This window comes from Pseudophryne corroboree, chromosome 6, assembly GCF_028390025.1.
Source record: "Pseudophryne corroboree isolate aPseCor3 chromosome 6, aPseCor3.hap2, whole genome shotgun sequence".
Lineage (NCBI taxonomy): Eukaryota > Metazoa > Chordata > Amphibia > Anura > Myobatrachidae > Pseudophryne > Pseudophryne corroboree.
This window is the reverse complement of record NC_086449.1, coordinates 618,084,446-618,106,157: the sequence shown is the minus strand read 5'-3', so window position 1 is coordinate 618,106,157 and position 21,712 is coordinate 618,084,446. Positions and strand designations below refer to the sequence as shown.

Below are 21,712 nucleotides of genomic sequence, written 5' to 3'. Positions count from 1 at the left end.
TTTACTCCCTTCCCGGCCGTGTTTTTTTTACTTTCGTTTTCGTCACTCGTCCGTGATTGTTTGGGTTTGTGATGGAGGAGTGTCTGTGCAGCATAGTATAAATATGCCCCAAACCGGACGGACCTCATGGGTTTAGCTAGTGGAGAGAGGTAGTGTTGTTTGCGGTACGAGTTGTGGAAAGTTGGTTAGGTGAGTTTAAGTGATTGCTGAGTGGTGTATTTGGTTTGTAAGTCGTCTTGTGATTATTGTTGTGGTGTTGTTTTGAAGTGTGTCATATTTTTAGTGGTTGTTTTTTATTTCAGTCTATTATTTGTGTGTGTGTTTGGTGTGTGGTGTGTAGTGTTAGTGGAGGAGTGTGTTTTATGTATTTTGTTATTCGTGTTATTTGTTGTTTGTGTCAATTATGTCTCAGTCAGAGGTCAGTGAGGTGGGGGAGGTGAGTGAAGTGGAGGTGTTGAGTCAGGCTGAGGGGGTTAGTTTGAGGGAGGAGGTGAGTGAGGCTGAGGGTGTTAGTGAGAGGGATGAGAGTAGCGAGTCGGAGGGTGAGGTTGCTGCTGCAGACTCTAGTGAGAGTGATGGTGCTGTGGCTTCGCAGCCACGCACCACTACGAAGACCGGGCGCAACGTGAAGTTTTGTTATGCAGAAAATGTTGCACTGGTTGGTGAGCTGATGCGCCGTTATCGGCAGCTCTTTGGCGCTGAGGCCTCCAAAGTCACTTCTTGCAGAAAGAGTGCTATTTGGGCTAAAGTTGTAGCTGCAGTGAATAGCGAGGGAGTTGTTCGCAAGACAGAGGACACATGTCGTAAACGTTTTTACGACATAAAGCGCCGTGTCAAGGCCAAGATGGCCAAGGAGGCCAAGTCTGCCCGTCAAACCGGTGGTGGGCATCCGTATATCGCAACTTATGCGGAGTGGGAGGAGCCAGTGTGGAGCTTAATTCCTCGCAAAGTGGTTGGGGCCACTTATGTGCGTGATTCAGATCGGCCCAGGCAGGATGGTGAGTAGTTTTTATGGTTTTGTTATTGTGTACAATTGTTTTGTTGATAAAACTTCGGAGTCCTGCTATGTGTTATATTTGGACTATGCTAGTTTAGTGTGTATTAGTGTGTGTAATTGTGTCTATCATTATTGTTTGTGTAAAATCTCCTGTGTGTTACTATTGTGTGTTAGCAATTATTTAAGGCCCTTAATAATGTATCTGGTGAAAGGTACCTTATGAAGAATTGATTGTATTGGTAATTGGTGGGACACACCATTTATCTGCAAAGGTGTAAGTGTGGTGTCTTCATGATTTATTGGTTAAGGACACATGTTCGCATGATGTTTAGTGAATTTTAAAGCAAAGACGCTTTTCTAGGTGGTGTTTTGTGGTTTCACAAATAATTTTTTTATTCCTAAGTTTTTTTTAAATGTAATGTATGCATTTTGTATGTAGTTTGTTTTTCAGTCAAAATTGTATGTGTTCAGATTTGTGTTTGTAACATTAATCTTTTTAATTTTGTATGCTACGCACGTGTCGCCATGTGTGTTGCCTAGTTGTTGCCACATTGTGATGAAGTTGCATTACTCTTTTGTGTTTTAGTTTTGAGGATTTGTTTTATAATGTATGGTTATGCATGTGTTTGTAACTAATTTTTGAGAAATGCTGTTTGTTGTTATTGTTGTTTGCAAATGCATTTGTGTGTACAAATCATATGTTTCTTTGTATTACAGTGGCTCGGAAACGCACACGCCAAACCAATCCTTCAAATGTTGAACATGGTGCTGATGTTGCAGAACGTAAATGTGAAACACATTAACACTTGAGGAGTTAAAATCATTGTAAAATTTAGACAAGTAAATTTGTTTCACATAGGTCCATCCCGCCATCATCCGACTGCGCAAATGCGCACAGGCCACGGATCCACAATGCGTCAACACGTGGCACAGAAAAGACCACGACAGGATCTTCCCAGAGCACAATCTGCCTCTCCACCAACGCGACGCATCAGTACGGTTGCATCAAGGCCACTGTCCGATTTGCTGGCGCCCTCCCCACCACTTCAACTACAGTCCCCTCAAATTCCAGGTGAGTCCAAAAATAAACACACACAAAAATAACCATTACAAATATTTTTTATACATACAAACACACACAGTAATCTTATTAGATTAGCCTTTACACTGATTTCAGAAAATGCTTTTGACATGGGCAACCCTTTATAAGTTACATATAAAGTTTAGGATTTTTCTGTCCGTACATTTGAAGCAAAAACTAGCATATTGTGCTGAAGTATACTACCAAATGTGAATTTAACATATGCACACAGAATAATATTGGGACCTTGAGTAAATATTTAAATATAAAATATTAACAATTAGTTTAGTATAGCCATCACAGATGTACTGTAATATACTAACCAAGTTATTTAGTCAGAATCACACTAAACCAGGGTTTGAACTTGACATTATGTTTAGGCTTAAGGTTGTGAAGGTTAATATATTGAGACAAAATAACAACAATATCAGGCCATAATGCAGTGGTATCCAAACTGTATGTAATCACGGTGCCCTAGAGTTATCTAAATTTAAACATGGCACCCCTAGCCAAACAATAACTTCTTGAAAAATTTTGCATGAGAACTTTAAATAAGTAGATTGTGTTTATATGACATCCTTAGCCTCAATTGTGTGTTGTGTGAAAATATTTACTTCTGTTTGTCCCCATATTTTATGACTGACAGCTACTAGCACTAGTTTAGCTTATTATATTGAGCAAAAAAAAAAGTTTTGGTCGTGGACCACTAACCCAAGCCACACCTGCAAGTGTCCCTAGACACCACAGGGAGCCACGGCTCACAGTTTGAGAAACACTGGCATAATGGGTAGCCAAAATTTCTGCTTATGTAGGTATGGACTTGTTGGTGTTATTTAAAAAAATATGTACAAAAGATAATTAATACAAAACCAAAAAAACTAAAATATGATTCCATTCATACACACACAGATCAAGGCAACATGTCCCCCCGCACACCAGTCAGATGAAATGGAGGAAACTTATGTCCTTAACCTGCAGCCTGTAGACCCGACAACACCAAGCACGCCACCTATGGCTGGTCCTCTGCCTCCAACTACTCCACCACCACAATTGAGCACAGCAACAACACCACCACCACAACACATTTCAGGCATTTTGTGACAGCTGGACAACCCAGCAACCACAACATATGGAGTGTCTTCGCAGACAGACCCAGCTGCTGTCAAGTCTTCCCCATTATCTCCCCAGATTAAGTCACACTATGTGCAGACAAAATTCTGAACTCAGCAGAATTGCCACATGCATGGAACAAATGCGAGCTGATACCAGCAACATGATGCTCACCATGGCCAGGATTATGGATGACCAAATGAGGCAACATCAGAACTACCTCAATCTCCTTGATTCAAACAATCGACTATGTGAAAGTCTAGCCAGAATAATAGAAAATAACACGGCATCAAACATCCAACTGAATGCAACATTAAGCAACCTCAGCCACAATATTGCCAACATACACAACCAACAAGCCAGCATAAGCTCTGAAACCACAACACCGTTAACTACACCTATTTCATCCCCAGTTAGAAGATTAAGAAGAAGAGTTAATGTCCTTGGCCCTGATCTAAGGGCCACACCAAAAAATAATTTTGAGCAGCAACAGGTGTTGGGTTGTTAGGGGGGTAAAGTTTATCTGTGTTTCTATTTTATATTTTTAAATATTTTCTAACCAAAAAATAAACACATTTGTTTGCACAATATATACCTGATTTGTGGCCAAAATTAATATAGTTATAATGAGTTAAGACATATGTTATTATTGATAAAATGTGTAACACATACATTTTTAAAAATGAACACATAAATTTAATGCAACACAGGGCAACATCCATTTGTGTGTGTGGGATTGTAATCATGTAGTTAGGTACTGTTTTGTGTTTCCACAAATGTAGGCTGATCTTAGGTTTTACATGAAACACATCTAAACACGCTTCTCAAAAGCAGGTCTATTTGAAAAACGTATTTTTTTTACGAATCTCTAAATTTCACGGATGAAATGGTCCTTTCACGGTGGTAATTAGAAATATGAATTTTTGATAAATGACGAGTTCTATTTTTAAACAGCCGTGTTTGACCAATGGTGTATTCATTCGTATTTTTTTACACAGCCCACCAAAAAAATACGAATGCCCTCATCACTGCCGAGATTTGAGTTTAGTAAATTCCCGAGATGACACTTTGAAGAAAAAACACCAACTTGGTCAAAATCGTGACTTTAGTAAATATACCCCTATGCGTAAATCCTGCCATCTGGTCCTCTTTTGTTAATACAGACGAGAAAAACTTGTTTAATTTTTCCGCTATGTCATTGTCGTCTTTGATTAGGATGCCCAACTTGCCTTTTAAAGGGCCTATACTCTCTTTAATCTTTTACTGTTGATGTATTTAGAAAACTTTTTGGGGTTTGATTTACTTTGCTATTAGCTTTTCTGTTTCTATTTTAGATGAACTGATTTATTTTTTGCATATTTTGCAATCCATAACCATGTGGCACTGTACACTGAACCACATGACTTGACCCGAAATTCATTGTGGGCTGGTTTGCTTATCGTCACTGGAATACGGTACACCAGACACTTTAACTTGGTTCTGTATTACTGTTTTAGGTCCTGTATCTCTGGGTTGTCATTCTCAGGGTGGCCCTCCTTCAGTTAAATTTGACCACTTTTTCTGCATTAATATATAGACCTCCTTTGAGTATCAAACTGGTCTGTCAGATGTCCTTTAGGCTCTTGTGGAACATCTCAACGTGAAGAATTTTTCCCTCTATGATCAGAGCACCACTCTCTATGCTTGGCTTCAGTTTACCCTTGTCTGATGTTCCTTAACTCTACCCATTTCCATATTTCTGTGATAATGTTGTTGCCCTGATTGAAACATGATTAGACTGTACCTGCGTTTGTTGCGTTATCACTTCCCTAGGTGCCAGGGGTTCTGATTTTGTACCCTGGCTGGACTGGCCTGTGCTCCTATTCTCTAATTGTTCTGACAGTGTATGGTATTTTATCTCCATACTCTGGCTAAGTCTGAGAATCTTCATCACAGTTTCCTTGAATTCCAGGAAGGGGTTATCTGGTTTTTGGAATTTACACATCCTTAATTGTGTGCACACTGCTTCATTGCATTCTCCCTTGATGAATAAATAGTAAGGGTAGACCCCTGCCTATGTAGCCTAGCTGCGAAGGCAGATGGCAACCCGCCATGTTTAGGTTTGCAGCGGCTGTGTGTGACACACAGCCATTGTGGCCCGCCCCACAAAAAACGTCCGGACATGCCTCTGTTATCCAGACTGCGCCTCCTAAATGGTGTGTCAATGCCCACAAAATGCTGAGTTGATGCCCCGTCACTGCTCCCCCCCCCCCCCGCCAGGACTTTGACTGCGCTCGTTAAAGAGAATGCAGTTTATGACCTTGCACATGTGCGCACCAAGGTTTGCTCATAGCACATGAGCAGAAATCACACAATAGCGATCCATGCTGAATCAGGGCCACAGTTGGAACACAGATTGTAGCATGTCTTTGATTTTTTGGAATGAGCTGGAGCCTACTGTGCATGCATCTCTGGAGCAGTTCAGTAACCATGGAGCCCTAAAATAGTATGGCATTGTGATCGGTGAGTCAGTTGCCATAAGCAGATTTCCTTCACTGTGCCACTTTGCTTGATCTGACATTGCTGTGGAAGTCTGGTGTTCTGAGATCCTATTGTTTGGAGAGAATCCACTTGTCTTTTACTCTGTGGTTGATCTTCTTCGTGATGCCAAGTTGTAATACCCCTATTGTTGGCTGTATCATTTCAATCTATAAAATCAATTAATGTTCAGGAATAATGAATAATATATATGGATCTGTATGTAAAAACAAACTTTATTAACATATTTATATAGTGGAAGCTAAAATAACAGACCAATTCATATGGTGGATCACATGAATCAGAATCAGCTTTATTGGCCAGGTGTACTCACGTACACTAGGAATTCTTTGTGGTACAATGCATCGCCAAGCAGCAACATGAAGGGGGAGTACATGGCATAAGAAGGGGGAAAAACATAGCACACATTACAAACATTACACATATGAGTTCATACTGCACATTGCAACTGTACAATAGACCTGACATATTATACATGTAAGACTAAAAACGAAAGCTGCTTGGCAGAGCAGCACCGAGGCAGTCATCTGCGGCGCCAACTAGAACTCAAACAATGCACATAATACAGAAGATTTAAGTATTACACATCAAAAGATAAACCACACAGACAAAAAAAGACACAGAAAGAATAATGCATGATTGGTGTAGGCATTTTGGGTAATAACTTCCATGGGCTGTGTATACCACCCTCACAGGGTACCAGGTGCAGCAGCCATCTTCGGTGCACTGCGTAGGATTACCCTGGGTGGAGTAGTCCATCCTTTGAGGGGTAGGCCTGTAAGGCACTACTGATGTTCTCTGCCAGAGAGTTAGTGGGCATAATCCTGGTAAATTTCATTTCAGAGGTTTGATGAGTCCACATAATGTTCTGGATTTCTTTCTTGATGTTGTTCAATGTTTGTTCAGCTGTTTTTTTTAACTGTTAATTTTCAAAACGCTTAGAGATAGGAATGCTTTGAGTATTGGAACGCACAGCTGACACGCACAGCTGTGCATGGCTGAAGCTACAGATATACTATGGTAAATTGACACAACTACAGCTGAGGCAAATGTCCCACCAATCAAAGGAGCTAAATTACCCAGTGTTTGACTAAGCAAACACCAGCCCAGTCTGCCTTGATTAAATATGCGGCACTGACCAAACTTTGAAACACAGGTATTTTAAATTACACACAAAGCCAGAAATCACAAAACTATCTAACAAGAGATTTGAACATACATTTAGAATAGAGATGTTTTGCTGAGGTTCAGATTGCAATAGCAGATTACAGGGTGATATTTGAACATACATTTAGAATACAGATGTTTTACTGAGGTTCAGATTGCGATAGCAGATTACAGGGTGATATTTGAACATACATTTAGAATAGAGATGTTTTGCTGAGGTTCAGATTGCAATAGCAGATTACAGGGTGAGATTTGAACATACCTGAGGATGAGAAGAAAAGGAAGATGGTTAAGTCCAGGCCAATGCAGGAACTGTTATTTTTAACTGTTAATTTTCAAAATGCTTAGAGATAGGAACGCTTTGAGTATTGGAACGCACAGCTGTGCATGGCTGAAGCTACAGATATCTAGGTATGAATATAAAAATAGAAAAATTTGAATAGTGAAGATCACAATAGATTGTTCAAAATACTAGATATGAGCATATGTCCCAAAATATCAAAAAAAGAAGTACCAAATTGGACAATCATGTACCAGTATAGTTGTAGAAATTATTACCAAGAATGTCCAGTCCAATGATGTTGAAAGTGGATAAACAGTACCATAAGGGTCTTTCCGGGATACTAGTTTTAATGTACTGATTGATGCTTCCACTGATATCTCCAAATGACTGTACATGGAATCAGGTAAACTGAAAGATGGTAAGGAAACTGACTGTTCCTCTGAACTATGGGGCCGATTCAGACATGGACGCTGCTACGACAGCGGCCACAGATTGAAGACTGGTGAAGTGTGCACATGCGCACACATCGAGAAGTGACAGTATCTAACTTGTGGGAACATCTCTGCCTGATTGACAGGCAGAAGGGGGCGTTGCAGAAGCAATAAAGGGGCATTGGCTCAACGTTGTGGGGGCTCAGTCCGCACAATGGAGTCTTGTCCGGACCATTTGCGGGGTGGGCCACGGTGACTGCGTGGCATTACATGCAGTGCTGCAACACAAAACATGGCGGGTAGCTGCCTTCCATCGCAGCTAGGCTGCGTAGGCAGAGAGCTACTCGAAACATGCAAAAGCATTGTGCAATGTTTTTGCATGTCTCTGGGGGGGGGGCGGATCAGGCATGTGGGACGGACTAGCCCTGTGCTGAGCGTCCCCCCACATGTCTAAGAATCATTCGTATTTTTTTACACAGCCCACCAAAAAAATACGAATGCCCTCATCACTGCCGAGATTTGAGTTTAGTAAATTCCCGAGATGACACTTTGAAGAAAAAACACCAACTTGGTCAAAATCGTGACTTTAGTAAATATACCCCTATGCGTAAATCCTGCCATCTGGTCCTCTTTTGTTAATACAGACGAGAAAAACTTGTTTAATTTTTCCGCTATGTCATTGTCGTCTTTGATTAGGATGCCCAACTTGCCTTTTAAAGGGCCTATACTCTCTTTAATCTTTTACTGTTGATGTATTTAGAAAACTTTTTGGGGTTTGATTTACTTTGCTATTAGCTTTTCTGTTTCTATTTTAGATGCACTGATTTATTTTTTGCATATTTTGCAATCCATAACCATGTGGCACTGTACACTGAACCACATGACTTGACCCGAAATTCATTGTGGGCTGGTTTGCTTATCGTCACTGGAATACGGTACACCAGACACTTTAACTTGGTTCTGTATTACTGTTTTAGGTCCTGTATCTCTGGGTTGTCATTCTCAGGGTGGCCCTCCTTCAGTTAAATTTGACCACTTTTTCTGCATTAATATATAGACCTCCTTTGAGTATCAAACTGGTCTGTCAGATGTCCTTTAGGCTCTTGTGGAACATCTCAACGTGAAGATTTTTTCCCTCTATGATCAGAGCACCACTCTCTATGCTTGGCTTCAGTTTGCCCTTGTCTGATGTTCCTTAACTCTACCCATTTCCGTATTTCTGTGATAATGTTGTTGCCCTGATTGAAACATGATTAGACTGTACCTGCGTTTGTTGCGTTATCACTTCCCTAGGTGCCAAGGGTTCTGATTTTGTACCCTGGCTGGACTGGCCTGTGCTCCTATTCTCTAATTGTTCTGACAGTGTATGGTATTTTATCTCCATACTCTGGCTAAGTCTGAGAATCTTCATCACAGTTTCCTTGAATTCCAGGAAGGGGTTATCTGGTTTTTGGAATTTACACATCCTTAATTGTGTGCACACTGCTTCATTGCATTCTCCCTTGATGAATAAATAGTAAGGGTAGACCCCTGCCTATGTAGCCTAGCTGCGAAGGCAGATGGCAACCCGCCATGTTTAGGTTTGCAGCGGCTGTGTGTGACACACAGCCATTGTGGCCCGCCCCACAAAAAACGTCCGGACATGCCTCTGTTATCCAGACTGCGCCTCCTAAATGGTGTGTCAATGCCCACAAAATGCTGAGTTGATGCCCCGTCACTGCTCCCCCCCCCCCCCGCCAGGACTTTGACTGCGCTCGTTAAAGAGAATGCAGTTTATGACCTTGCACATGTGCGCACCAAGGTTTGCTCATAGCACATGAGCAGAAATCACACAATAGCGATCCATGCTGAATCAGGGCCACAGTTGGAACACAGATTGTAGCATGTCTTTGATTTTTTGGAATGAGCTGGAGCCTATTGTGCATGCATCTCTGGAGCAGTTCAGTAACCATGGAGCCCTAAAATAGTATGGCATTGTGATCGGTGAGTCAGTTGCCATAAGCAGATTTCCTTCACTGTGCCACTTTGCTTGATCTGACATTGCTGTGGAAGTCTGGTGTTCTGAGATCCTATTGTTTGGAGAGAATCCACTTGTCTTTTACTCTGTGGTTGATCTTCTTCGTGATGCCAAGTTGTAATACCCCTATTGTTGGCTGTATCATTTCAATCTATAAAATCAATTAATGATCATGAATAATGAATAATATATATGGATCTGTATGTAAAAACAAACTTTATTAACATATTTATATAGTGGAAGCTAAAATAACAGACCAATTCATATGGTGGATCACATGTATCAGAATCAGCTTTATTGGCCAGGTGTACTCACGTACACTAGGAGTTCTTTGTGGTACAATGCATCGCCAAGCAGCAACATGAAGGGGGAGTACATGGCATAAGAGGGGGGAAAAACATAGCACACATTACAAACATTACACATATGAGTTCATACTGCACATTGCAACTGTACAATAGACCTGACATATTATACATGTAAGACTAAAAACGAAAGCTGCTTGGCAAAGCAGCACCGAGGCAGTCATCTGCGGCGCCAACTAGAACTCAAACAATGCACATAATACAGAAGATTTAAGTATTACACATCAAAAGATAAACCACACAGACAAAAAAAGACACAGAAAGAATAATGCATGATTGGTGTAGGCATTTTGGGTAATAACTTCCATGGGCTGTGTATACCACCCTCACAGGGTACCAGGTGCAGCAGCCATCTTCGGTGCACTGCGTAGGATTACCCTGGGTGGAGTAGTCCATCCTTTGAGGGGTAGGCCTGTAAGGCACTACTGATGTTCTCTGCCAGAGAGTTAGTGGGCATAATCCTGGTGATTTCATTTCAGAGGTTTGATGACTCCACATAATGTTCTGGATTTCTTTCTTGATGTTGTTCAATGTTTGTTCAGCTGTTTTTTTTAACTGTTAATTTTCAAAACGCTTAGAGATAGGAACGCTTTGAGTATTGGAACGCACAGCTGACACGCACAGCTGTGCATGGCTGAAGCTACAGATATACTATGGTAAATTGACACAACTACAGCTGAGGCAAATGTCCCACTAATCAAAGGAGCTAAATTACCCAGTGTTTGACTAAGCAAACACCAGCCCAGTCTGCCTTGATTAAATATGCGGCACTGACCAAACTTTGAAACACAGGTATTTTAAATTACACACAAAGCCAGAAATCACAAAACTCTCTAACAAGAGATTTGAACATACATTTAGAATAAAGATGTTTTGCTGAGGTTCAGATTGCAATAGCAGATTACAGGGTGATATTTGAACATACATTTAGAATACAGATGTTTTACTGAGGTTCAGATTGCGATAGCAGATTACAGGGTGATATTTGAACATACATTTAGAATAGAGATGTTTTGCTGAGGTTCAGATTGCAATAGCAGATTACAGGGTGAGATTTGAACATACCTGAGGATGAGAAGAAAAGGAAGATGGTTAAGTCCAGGCCAATGCAGGAACTGTTATTTTTAACTGTTAATTTTCAAAATGCTTAGAGATAGGAACGCTTTGAGTATTGGAACGCACAGCTGTGCATGGCTGAAGCTACAGATATCTAGGTATGAATATAAAAATAGATAAATTTGAATAGTGAAGATCACAATAGATTGTTCAAAATACTAGATATGAGCATATGTCCCAAAATATCAAAAAAAGAAGTACCAAATTGGACAATCATGTACCAGTATAGTTGTATAAATTATTACCAAGAATGTCCAGTCCAATGATGTTGAAAATGGATAAACAGTACCATAAGGGTCTTTCCGGGATACTAGTTTTAATGTACTGATTGATGCTTCCACTGATATCTCCAAATGACTGTACATGGAATCAGGTCCACTGATAGATGGTAAGGAAACTGACTGTTCCTCTGAACTATGGGGCCGATTCAGACATGGACGCTGCTACGACAGCGGCCACAGATTGAAGACTGGTGAAGTGTGCACATGCGCACACATCGAGAAGTGACAGTATCTAACTTGTGGGAACATCTCTGCCTGATTGACAGGCAGAAGGGGGCGTTGCGGAAGCAATAAAGGGGCGTTGGCTCAACGTTGTGGGGGCTCAGTCCGGACAATGGAGGCTTGTCCGGACCATTTGCGGGGTGGGCCACGGTGACTGCGTGGCATTACATGCAGTGCTGCAACACAAAACATGGCGGGTAGCTGCCTGCCATCGCAGCTAGGCTGCGTAGGCAGAGAGCTACTCGAAACATGCAAAAGCATTGTGCAATGTTTTTGCATGTCTCTGGGGGGGGCGGATCAGGCATGTGGGACGGACTAGCCCTGTGCTGAGCGTCCCCCCACATGTCTAAGAATTTGATCGTAGATGTGTGTTTTTTCGCACATCTACAATCCGGTCTGAATTACCCCCTATAACAGTAAAACTGCTCAATGCATTTTGCTTCTTCAGAAGCATGTGGTGCGGATCCTGGCCTGGATGGTCTTTATATTCTATGAGTTAATGAGATCATCAATAGCAGCTGGTTCACATACAATCATTACAACAAATTAAACATAAACATATGCGAATATCTATTATAATGGAAAATCCATTCTGATCCTCCATATTCATTTGTATCTTTATTTATATTTGTCAGTTTTATATATTGAACTAGCGCTGTTTTTTTTAGTACAATGAAATTTTTCTGCTGTGCATATATTCTACAGTTTGATTCCTACTTGTGCAGAAATGTGTGCACTGGTGTATTTGTGTACATGTACCACGTACTTGCCTACAGAGCCGAATTATGGCAGTCATTCCGAGTTGTTCGCTAGCTGCTTTCGTTCGCTGCGCAGCGATCAGGCAAAAAAACGGCACTTATGCGTATGCAGCGCAAAGCGCACGCATGTCGTACTATTACAACGAATGGTGTAGTTTCACACAAGGTCTAGCGAAGCTTTTCAGTCGCACTGCTGGCTGCAGAGTGATTGACAGGAAGAGGGCGTTACTGGGTGTCAACTGGCCGTTTTCAGGGAGTGTTCGAAAAAACGCAGGTGTGCCATGAAAAACACAGGCATGGCTGGGCAAACGCAGGGCGTGTTCGTGACGTCAAAACAGGAACTGAATAGTCTGAAGAGATCGCAAGCGCTGAGTAGGTCTGAAGCTACTTTGAAACTGCACAAAATATTTTTGTAGCCGTTCTGCGATCCTTTCGTTCGCACTTCTGCTAAGCTAAAATACACTCCCAGTGGGAGGCGGCATAGCATTTGCACGGCTGCTAAAACCTGCAAGCGAGCGAACAACTCGGAATGACCCCCTATAGGTGGGCAGGCGGGGCGGTAGTCCAGGGGCCCCCAAAGATTGAGGGCCCCCACACTACAGCAAACTCTGTCCCGGATCGGACGCCCTGCTACCTTCCTGGACGGTTTCCGTGTCCCGGCAGCACAGGAAGGAAGGAATATCTTTGAGACTGAGACAGCATTATCTCCATCTCTACTGTGAGCCTAACACTTCCCATTTTCCGCCACATGCCGCCTATTCACCTAACGGTTTCTCAATAATCTAAACGGGCGCCCGAGTGAAAGAGACCAGTACTGGGACTTTACACATCACAGCACTTGTGATTATACATCGCACTGCGGTTGCTGTGTGTTCCATTGAGACTGGAGCTCAGACCATGGCAGGCCGGCCAACAGGTGATGTTAATCCTGTTCAATGTCCAGGAACAGTGCAGTCAGGTGTCGTAAGTACGCCAATTGATTCTATACATGCACAATCAATATCTTGGTGTGCGGAATATGCTGAAAGGGTACTGAGCCTATAGACACATTATATTCAATAACTACATATCATTTTATTTTATTTTATTTATTTATCCAACTTGGTTTTTGGGAATATTTCTGGAAAAATTAATCACAAAAGGGAGCTGGGCATTCCGTGCTGAAGACTAATATGGAGAGGGTTTTTCTGTGTATACTATTCTAAACTCTATGCCCATACAAAGTGAAATATATATTTCTGTGCTGTGATAAAACATCATATGATTACAAATGGTTTAATAATCTTTAGGCACGGTCTCCATTGGATAAAACATTTATTCCCGTGATGACACTTTTTCCGAGAAATTTTTAACAGTTTTTTTAAACTTTCTTAACCAACAGGATACAGTAGCAATTTATGTTATGTTTCTTTCTTGACACAATTGCAGCTGTTTATGATACATTGGGGGAATCCAATTAGCGCAATCGCTAATGTTATCACACCAATCGCCTAAACAATCGGCTTATTGCAGCCAATTTAGGGGACTTTAAAGCACCCCAATATACCTGTCCCATACCTTGGACCCCATTTTACATCACTTTGACCCCAAAAGTGACATGACATTATTGGCTAATTAAAAATAATAAAAAAAACTTAAACTAAGTGCCTATTTAGTCATTCGGGGGGGGGGGGGGGGGGGGGGTGTTCTGGACCAAATGTATGCTATCACAGCTAATTTGATACCCCCGTTGTGTCCAGGGTCCTGCACTATTTTACTGCTTACCAAATATCAGTCCTTTGTAGTGGCTTTGAAGGTGTATGCAAATATTAATTGGGATTATATTCACTATGAATTATATGTTTTCAAATTAAAATTGATTTTATTTTACCCATCTTTATGCGCTCTCTCTTTTTTCCTGTTTTTTCATGTCACCCTCTCTCTCTCTCTCTCGCCCTCTCCTCTCTCTCTCTCTCTCTCTCTCTCTCTCTCCCTCCCTCCCGCTTCCTGACACACTCTCTCTCTTGCTCCGACACCCCCTCTCTCTCTGACCCCCCTCTCTCTATCTTGTTCTCCCCCCTCTCTCTCTCTCTCTTTCTCTTTCCCTGACGCACTCTTTGTCTCTCACTTTCCTCACTCTCTCTTAATCCGCTAAGGGGCAAAGTAGAGTCAGTTTTATTGGTGGGGGCCCCCACACATTTGTTGCCCCGGGCCCCCACTAGCCTTAATCCGGCCCTGCTTGCCTACTCTCCTGGAATAGCCAGGAGGCTCACGAAAAATCAAGGGGCACTCCCGGACACCCAGGAAAAAGGGGCATGTCTCCTGCAACTTGATGGCACCCCCTGCCTACCCCTTCAGCCACCCGCAGCGAGAGGAAAAGTGGAAGAGACAATAACGTGAATCGTGCTAAATCAGGTTCAGGTCATCATAGCCCCGCCCATTGCTTTGCAATACCGGTAATGTGGACATTGGATAGCGGGTGACGGGGCCGTAATCACGCATTCGCATCTCCATGCCCTCTGACCGTCCCCTTTTTCCAAGCCCCGCCCCCTGGTGAGATGACCTGGCTGTTTCCTCCCAGATTACTCATACCTTATTGCCTGCCGCTTTTTACACATTACTCTTTATGTGTGAAGCATTACTTCTAATATTTAGACTTTACCCATCACACAGTTGTTTGGGCATCACGAATGAGGATGTTTGAATCTAACAAATGATAATGACTTCTAATATAATTATAATGTTTAGCTTCGGCATCTATCATGTGGATACTTACAAACAAGATGTTGTTCTCAGTTATTAGTCCTTCCAATGAGAAGGCTACAGACTGTGGGGTAAATTTACTAAAATGGAAGTTTTTCCCTGCAAAATGCATTTTCTCATACTGCGCATGTGCAGTAGCATGGGCTATGGGCCTGATTTATGTTTGTAAGTAAAGCAAATTATCAAGCAACTGGGCAAAACCATGTTGCATTACAAGTGGGGCAGATGTAACATGTGCAGAGAGAGTTAGATTTGGGTGGTTTTATTTTTTCTGTGCGTGGTAAATACTAGCTGCTTTATGTTTACACTACAATTTAGATTTCAGTGTGAATACACCCCACCCAAATCTAAAGCTCTCTGCACATGTTACATCTGCCCCACCTGCAGTACAACTTGGTTTTGCCCAGTTGCTTGATAATTTGCTTTACACACAAACATGAATCAGGCCCTCTGTCGCAGTCTGCATTCAAACTGAGACTTACAGTATATCCCCATTGTGCCTCTCTGCATTTTTTAAATTAAACAAGGAGGGTTGGACTGAGCAAGCATAAGTACAGTACGAGCATGCTATATTGCATCTTACTAGGGATTCAGAATGAAAGGAAGTCACAGATACTTCTCTTTACTGGTATATCAGTTGCAGGGGGGTAGTATGGTATGCCGGCAGCTGGGCTCCCGGCGGCCACCATACCAGCGCCAGAATCCCGACCGCTGGCATACCGACAGGTGGGTGAGCGCAAATGAGCCCCTTGTGGGCTCGCTGCACTCACCACGCTGTGGGCACAGTGGCGCGCTACGCACGCCACGCTATCTATTCTCTCTCCAGGGGGTCGTGGACCCCCAAGAGGGAGAAAAGGTGTCGGTATGCCGGGTGTCGAGATTCCGGCGCCGGTATGCTGTGCGCCGGGATCCCAACAGCCGGCAACCTAAACACCACCCCAGTTGCACAGTTGCAGCTGCCTCTTTACTGGTGCAAGGTCTGTACAGATGATGATGATGATGATAATGATCACTGGCCTACGAGTACTAGGCATCCTCTGTCAGGTCTGCAGGCTCTACAGCGGTTAAATCTACAACCCCCCCCCCCCCCTTCCCCCTCCCAATGCCAAAGGACCCCTAGACTTTTCAGTAGGTATTTCCTAGGAGATTTGGGCCTGCCAAAGAAATCCACTCCTCCTCTTCCCTATGAATAACCAGTTCAATGCTGGTAGAACTAGGGCTCTTCTGTGGGTGTGGGAAATAGAATTTACATAAATAGGATACCAATTTTTTTTTCCTGGCAAATTACAGGCCCCAGCAAGCCCTGTCATAGCTAAATTTAATGGAGTCCAAGACATGTCAGCACTTGGGAACCTGTGGTTTATCTGTAAATTATTGAATTATTGAGTTACAAAAGAATACACAATTAAGATTGAAAACATCCATCATATATTTAAATTGCAATCTTCCTATTGCAATTTATTTTTCACCTAATCCCAAATATGGGGCTCCTCTTCATTCAGCACAATATCTCAGATCCTTGGAACCACTTAGAATGTAAAAACATTTACACTTCATTTATTTACATATGCAGCGTGGCGCTTGTCTGCTTTCTGCATCACCAGCAGCAGTAGTTCAGGTACAAGCCGGGCAAAGTGGTCTGGCAGAGGCGGAACAGCTCTGCCTCCAAAAGCAGCCCATTGCGGTCCACTTTAACCCCTGCAACCATGTGACCCACGACTGCAGGGGGAGAAGCAAGGTCAGTGAGCTAACAGTTTCACTATCCACGTCAACATCTATTCCCTTTAGTAAGCGTGGCGAGCAAAATGAGCCCATGAGGGTACATTTTGAGTTCCATGTTTCCACTGTGCTCCTCCCCCTTGCTGTCGTGGGTCACTCACATGGTTGTGACATCAGCTGTCCTTTAGCCTGGTAGAATTTAGCCTCAACCCTGCTTTAAAGCTTACAGTCTTTAGGAAAATAACAGTTTGATACATGTTTGCCACATGGGACATATTGGTTCCCTTAATGTGAAAAAATGCTTAGCTGAGCTATACAGTATGACCCAGCCACAGTTAAAAATATAACTATTACTGTTATTAGTATTTAGCTATTCAGCATTAGCCCTGAAATCTAGGGGTCATCACCAAGCAGGTCATACTCAGTTCAGATAATGTAGTGATTAAGCATGAGAATAAAATGAAGAGAGGACAGAGCCTTGGGGCATAAACACACAGACGGCTTAATTATTGTGAGACAATAGGTATTATTGTTTCCTTTAGTACAGATTATGCAAACAATTTGCAGCTCTAGAATAGGATATAAACCAATACTGTATAGTTTTATTTTGCACAATCTGTATAGATTTGCACTGTAATAAAAAGGTAAGAGGCATATTTATTAAAGCATATTTGCTGTCCCTATAGTGTTGTCTGGGGGTACCAACACATATTAATGCTCTACTGGATGTAACAAGGAGTGTCCACAGCAGATATCGCCAATATCTGCCACAGTCCCTCCATTTCCAAGGGGACTGCTAAACTGTCTTATTTAACAACCTACAGGCTACTTTATGTCTGATTTTTTTCAGAGAGGGATCCTCCCCTATGCCTGCTCCTACTCATGACATGAATGCGCAGTATGTGCACCAAGTACGACCCCAGAAGCAGACTGATAGCATTAGCTGTAACTCTGCTTCCTGCCAGGATGAGCTCTTAATCAGAGAAATATGTTGCTAACTTTGCAAGAAAATTTCCATTTTAACAAGCAGAGAGCTGCATAGGCTTGAAGCCACATAAGCACCCTGAGTTTTTTGGGACTATTTGGTTGAGTATAGGCAGGGCTAGCCTTAGAGATGGACAGGTTGGGGTTAGGTGACCCAGTGTGCCTATCAGGCATTGTGTAGGAGGAGTGTATACAGTGTATATACAAAGGAGGAGTGTATATACAAATATATATATATTTGCAGGACTGGCAGCCATCTTCCTCTTGCCTTTTTGGATGTCCTGAGGTACAGTGTCTGTCAGTGTTGCTGTTTATACTGTAATTTGTTCTTTAATTTGCCCCCCCCCCCCCCTTCTACTGTTATTCCCCAGTTCTTTTTCCAGTTCTTCTTCAGATACTAGGTCTTGCGGGTCCCCTAGGCGCCCGCGTAAATTAGCCAGGCTTATCGCATCGCATACATAAGAAGGATAGGAAAGCAAAGCGTAAGGGGTCCCCCAGGCGCGTCGGAGCCTCCCCTCTTTACGGAGATGGTCCACTGCGCGAACACGGCAGTCACAAGGGGTTTGCGGAAACGGATGAGGGAAAAGATCAGGAAGGGTAAATATGTTGACATGTTCACCCTTACGGATGACATGAGGAAGGCTTTCGATAAGGCTAAGAAGGTTGGGGGCATTTGTGAAAATGCATTTCGCAATTTCCATCAGTGGCTCCGCGGGTTTTTGGTATTTACGGCGTGCTACGAGGCCTTCTGAGTATCACAACACCTTCAAATATCTGTTCCTGGTACACTAAATGTACTTAACCTCCAAGGGTTACGCGAGGCGGGATTATGACGAAAAGTTCCGTTGCAATCAGGACGGCTACCCGACCTTACCCTTGGGGTTTAAGGACGTTGAGGTGTGGCTGGAGGTCACGCAACACGGTAAGCCCCTTACTGATTCCCAAGGCAGCAAACCGGACTCGGGCGTCCGTCTGAGTCCGGCCTCTGGGAATAAAGGAAAGTGCTTTGTCTTCAATGACGGCAAGTGTCCCTGGGGGTCGAGTTCCCATTTTCGCCACTCCCGCAAAGTGTACGGGGGTCACTTGGCCAAAGATTGTACTTCTGCTCCCGAGTCCCGGTCCGCTGAGGCTGCCGAGGTACCCGGAAGTGGAAAATAAGGCATTTTCTCCTGTTAATGTGCCGGAATTAACCAAATGTTTGGTTTCTTATCTGGATACCCCTTCCGGTCTATTTTTGTTAGACGGTTTCCGTTATGGTTTTAGGCTTCCCATTGCGGATTCGATCCTTGTTGTCTCACGTCGCAATTTGAAGTTGTTTGGTCTTCTTGGGGTGCCTGTGGCCCCTGATAAGACCGAGGGGCCCACGGGTTGCCTCAGTTATTTGGGCATTGAAATCGATTCAGGGGCCGGTTGCTGCCAGCTGCCCGCTGATAAGGTGCACAAATTGTTGGGTCTTATAGAGCAATGCCTCCTCAGTTGTAGGGTCAGATTACAACGGGTGCAATCATTGCTTGGATCTTTTAATTTTGCGTGCAGGATCATACCCATGGGGCGTGTTTTCTGCCGTAAACTTGAGAGGTCCATGGTGGGTGTTCGCAAACCTCACCATACGGTGTATATTTCAAGATTAGGGAGGATTTACAGGTCTGGTCCACTTTTTTGGTTTCATTTAACTGGGAGGTGTTATGGCCAGTCCGAGCGTTGTTCCAACGCCGCATTACAGCTTTTTATTGATGCTGCCGGCGGTTCAGGCTTTGGGGCGTTTTTTAGGACTGAGTGGTGCACTGCGCCTTGGCCTCTTTCATGGGTTACACGCGGTTTCACAAAGAATTTGCTTCTATTGGAACTGTTCTCATTGATTGTGACTGTGGAATTGTGGTCACCCAGCTTGTCGGATCGGAGTTGTGTTCCGCTGTGACAATCTGGGTGTGGTACATGCTGTTAATAACCAGCGCACGTCCTCTCCGCGGGCTTTACGCTTGTTGCATTATTTAGTGCTTAAATGCCTTAGGCATAATATTCATTTCACGGCTGCACATGTCCCTGGTATAGACCATAGAATCGCTGATGCGCTGTCTCATTTTGAGTTTGCACAGTTCCGTGAGCCTGTTCCTGATACGCCCTTGTGTGGGTTACCGGTTCCACCCTTCCTGTGGAAGCTCGTTGACTAGGTTTCGGGACTGGTGAGATACTTTATGGCTGGTTGTCTCTGTTCGCTGAAGGACAGTATGCTGGCGGGCGTCAGTAGTGCGCCCTACCACGGTGAGTGGGTCCTGTCCATGCGGGGAGGACTCCTGCTTAGGTTGCGGAAGCCCGGCTTTGATTGGCTGGTCTTGCGACCTGGTTGCTGGAGGGTTTCAGTATGTTGTTCAGTTTTTGTTTGTTGCGCATGTTGCGCTAACCCAAAAATGTGTTTTACCCGTCGGTTCTTGAATGGCTAGCGTTCAGGAATGGAGGGTGTGAAGTGAATTTTTAAATTTTCCTCCGAGGGGGCCGAATTACAATCATTCATGGTCCTCGGGAGGTTTTTTGAGTTTTCGCCTTCACTTGGGTTCTTCTTTGTGCATGTTTTCTTTGTGTCTCAATGTATTTTGAATAGTTGCTGATGTTAGGAATTTTCTTTTGCAGCTGCATTGGATGTCTCGAAACAGATTTGACTTATTGGCCATTCTTACATCTTTTGGGCGGAGAGGCATCCTATGGCGTGGCGAATATGTGACTTCTTTGGGGACAGAGTAGTCAGATGGTTGGGGGTTAGGGGCTTGCGTTGGGTTGGCTTGCTTCGGCTGCTGTTTCGCCACGAACGAAGGTGGGGTCGGCCCGGCTGGATCGTCATTCACCTTGGGGGGAATGACATGGGTCGAGTCAAAGGCATCGACCTTATCCTGAGTGTCAAGGCGGACCTGGTTGTGTTGCGAGCATCCTGGCCTCATGTGACAGTGGTATGGTCTGACATTGTGCCCCGTTTTCACTGGCGGGGTGCCGTTAATTTTTCAGCAATTGAGAAAGCTAAAAAAAAAGTTAATTCTGCAGTGTCAGTGTATGTGCACTATTTCTTCGTAATTCACAGTTTTATAGGGAGGACGGTGTTCACCTTTCCCCTGCGGGTATTGGTGTGTTTTTAGAGAGAATTTTTCGAGTTTTGTTGGGTTGAGTTTCCTTTTGTTTTTGGTTGGATGGCGGTCTGCGGTTTTTGGGAAACCTTGTGGTGGCGGAAAGTCGCTACCAGCCAGCGGTCAAAGTTTACATAATTGGTCATTGTGGGGCAGTCCCTTTTGGTAGAACAGCGAGTGTGTCATCCCCTTGCGGGTGCACTACGGACGTTCCCGTGCGGTTTCGTACAAGGCTCTGCTAGAGTAAAGGGGGTGAGTTCTGCACGGTGCGGTTTATGTTTTAGGAGGCGGTTGCGAGTCCCCTCCTAGTTTTATTGGTTTATTATAGTTGACTAGTGCTGGTGAGTTGGTAGCGCCTTTTCTTGCCATCCTACAATATTTAGTTTAAAATCTAGGTCATCAAACAATAAATACCAGTTTGACCTTTTAACTCTAGCTGTTGGTGTCCGTGTGTTTATTTCATAGTGTTAAGCTACCTAAGTTATAAATGTAAGTGTGTCACAATAAAGTTATGGGTGACTTATGTTTTGCAGATTTTGGATCTTATTCAGGTTTGTTAGCAAACCAAAACAGTTAGCATTTGGGTAAAACCATGTTGCATTGCAAATGGGGCAGAGTGGGTCCGAAGTAACATGTGCAGAGAGATTTAGATTTATATATAATACTGCAGCTTTTTAAAGGGGAATTAATATAGTTTTGATAACAAATGTGCGAGGGAAACAGGACAGACCTACTTTAGCACCGCAGAATAGAAGGACCTGGCTGGCTGCCAGAAATGGGGTAAGTAT

General features: G+C 43.3%; 1 long non-coding RNA gene across 2 annotated transcripts in view; it reads right to left on the bottom strand.

The window, feature by feature from the left end:
* Positions 1–9,853: 9,853 nt before the first annotated feature.
* Positions 9,854–21,712, bottom strand: part of LOC134935521 (uncharacterized) — a 256,745-nt gene continuing 244,886 nt past the window's right edge. Inside the window, exon 4 of one of the 2 annotated variants that reach the window (XR_010180216.1) lies at positions 9,854–11,054. This is a non-coding gene — a long non-coding RNA (uncharacterized LOC134935521). The remainder of the gene's footprint in view (positions 11,055–21,712) is intronic. The other variant, XR_010180215.1, reaches the window with a different exon arrangement.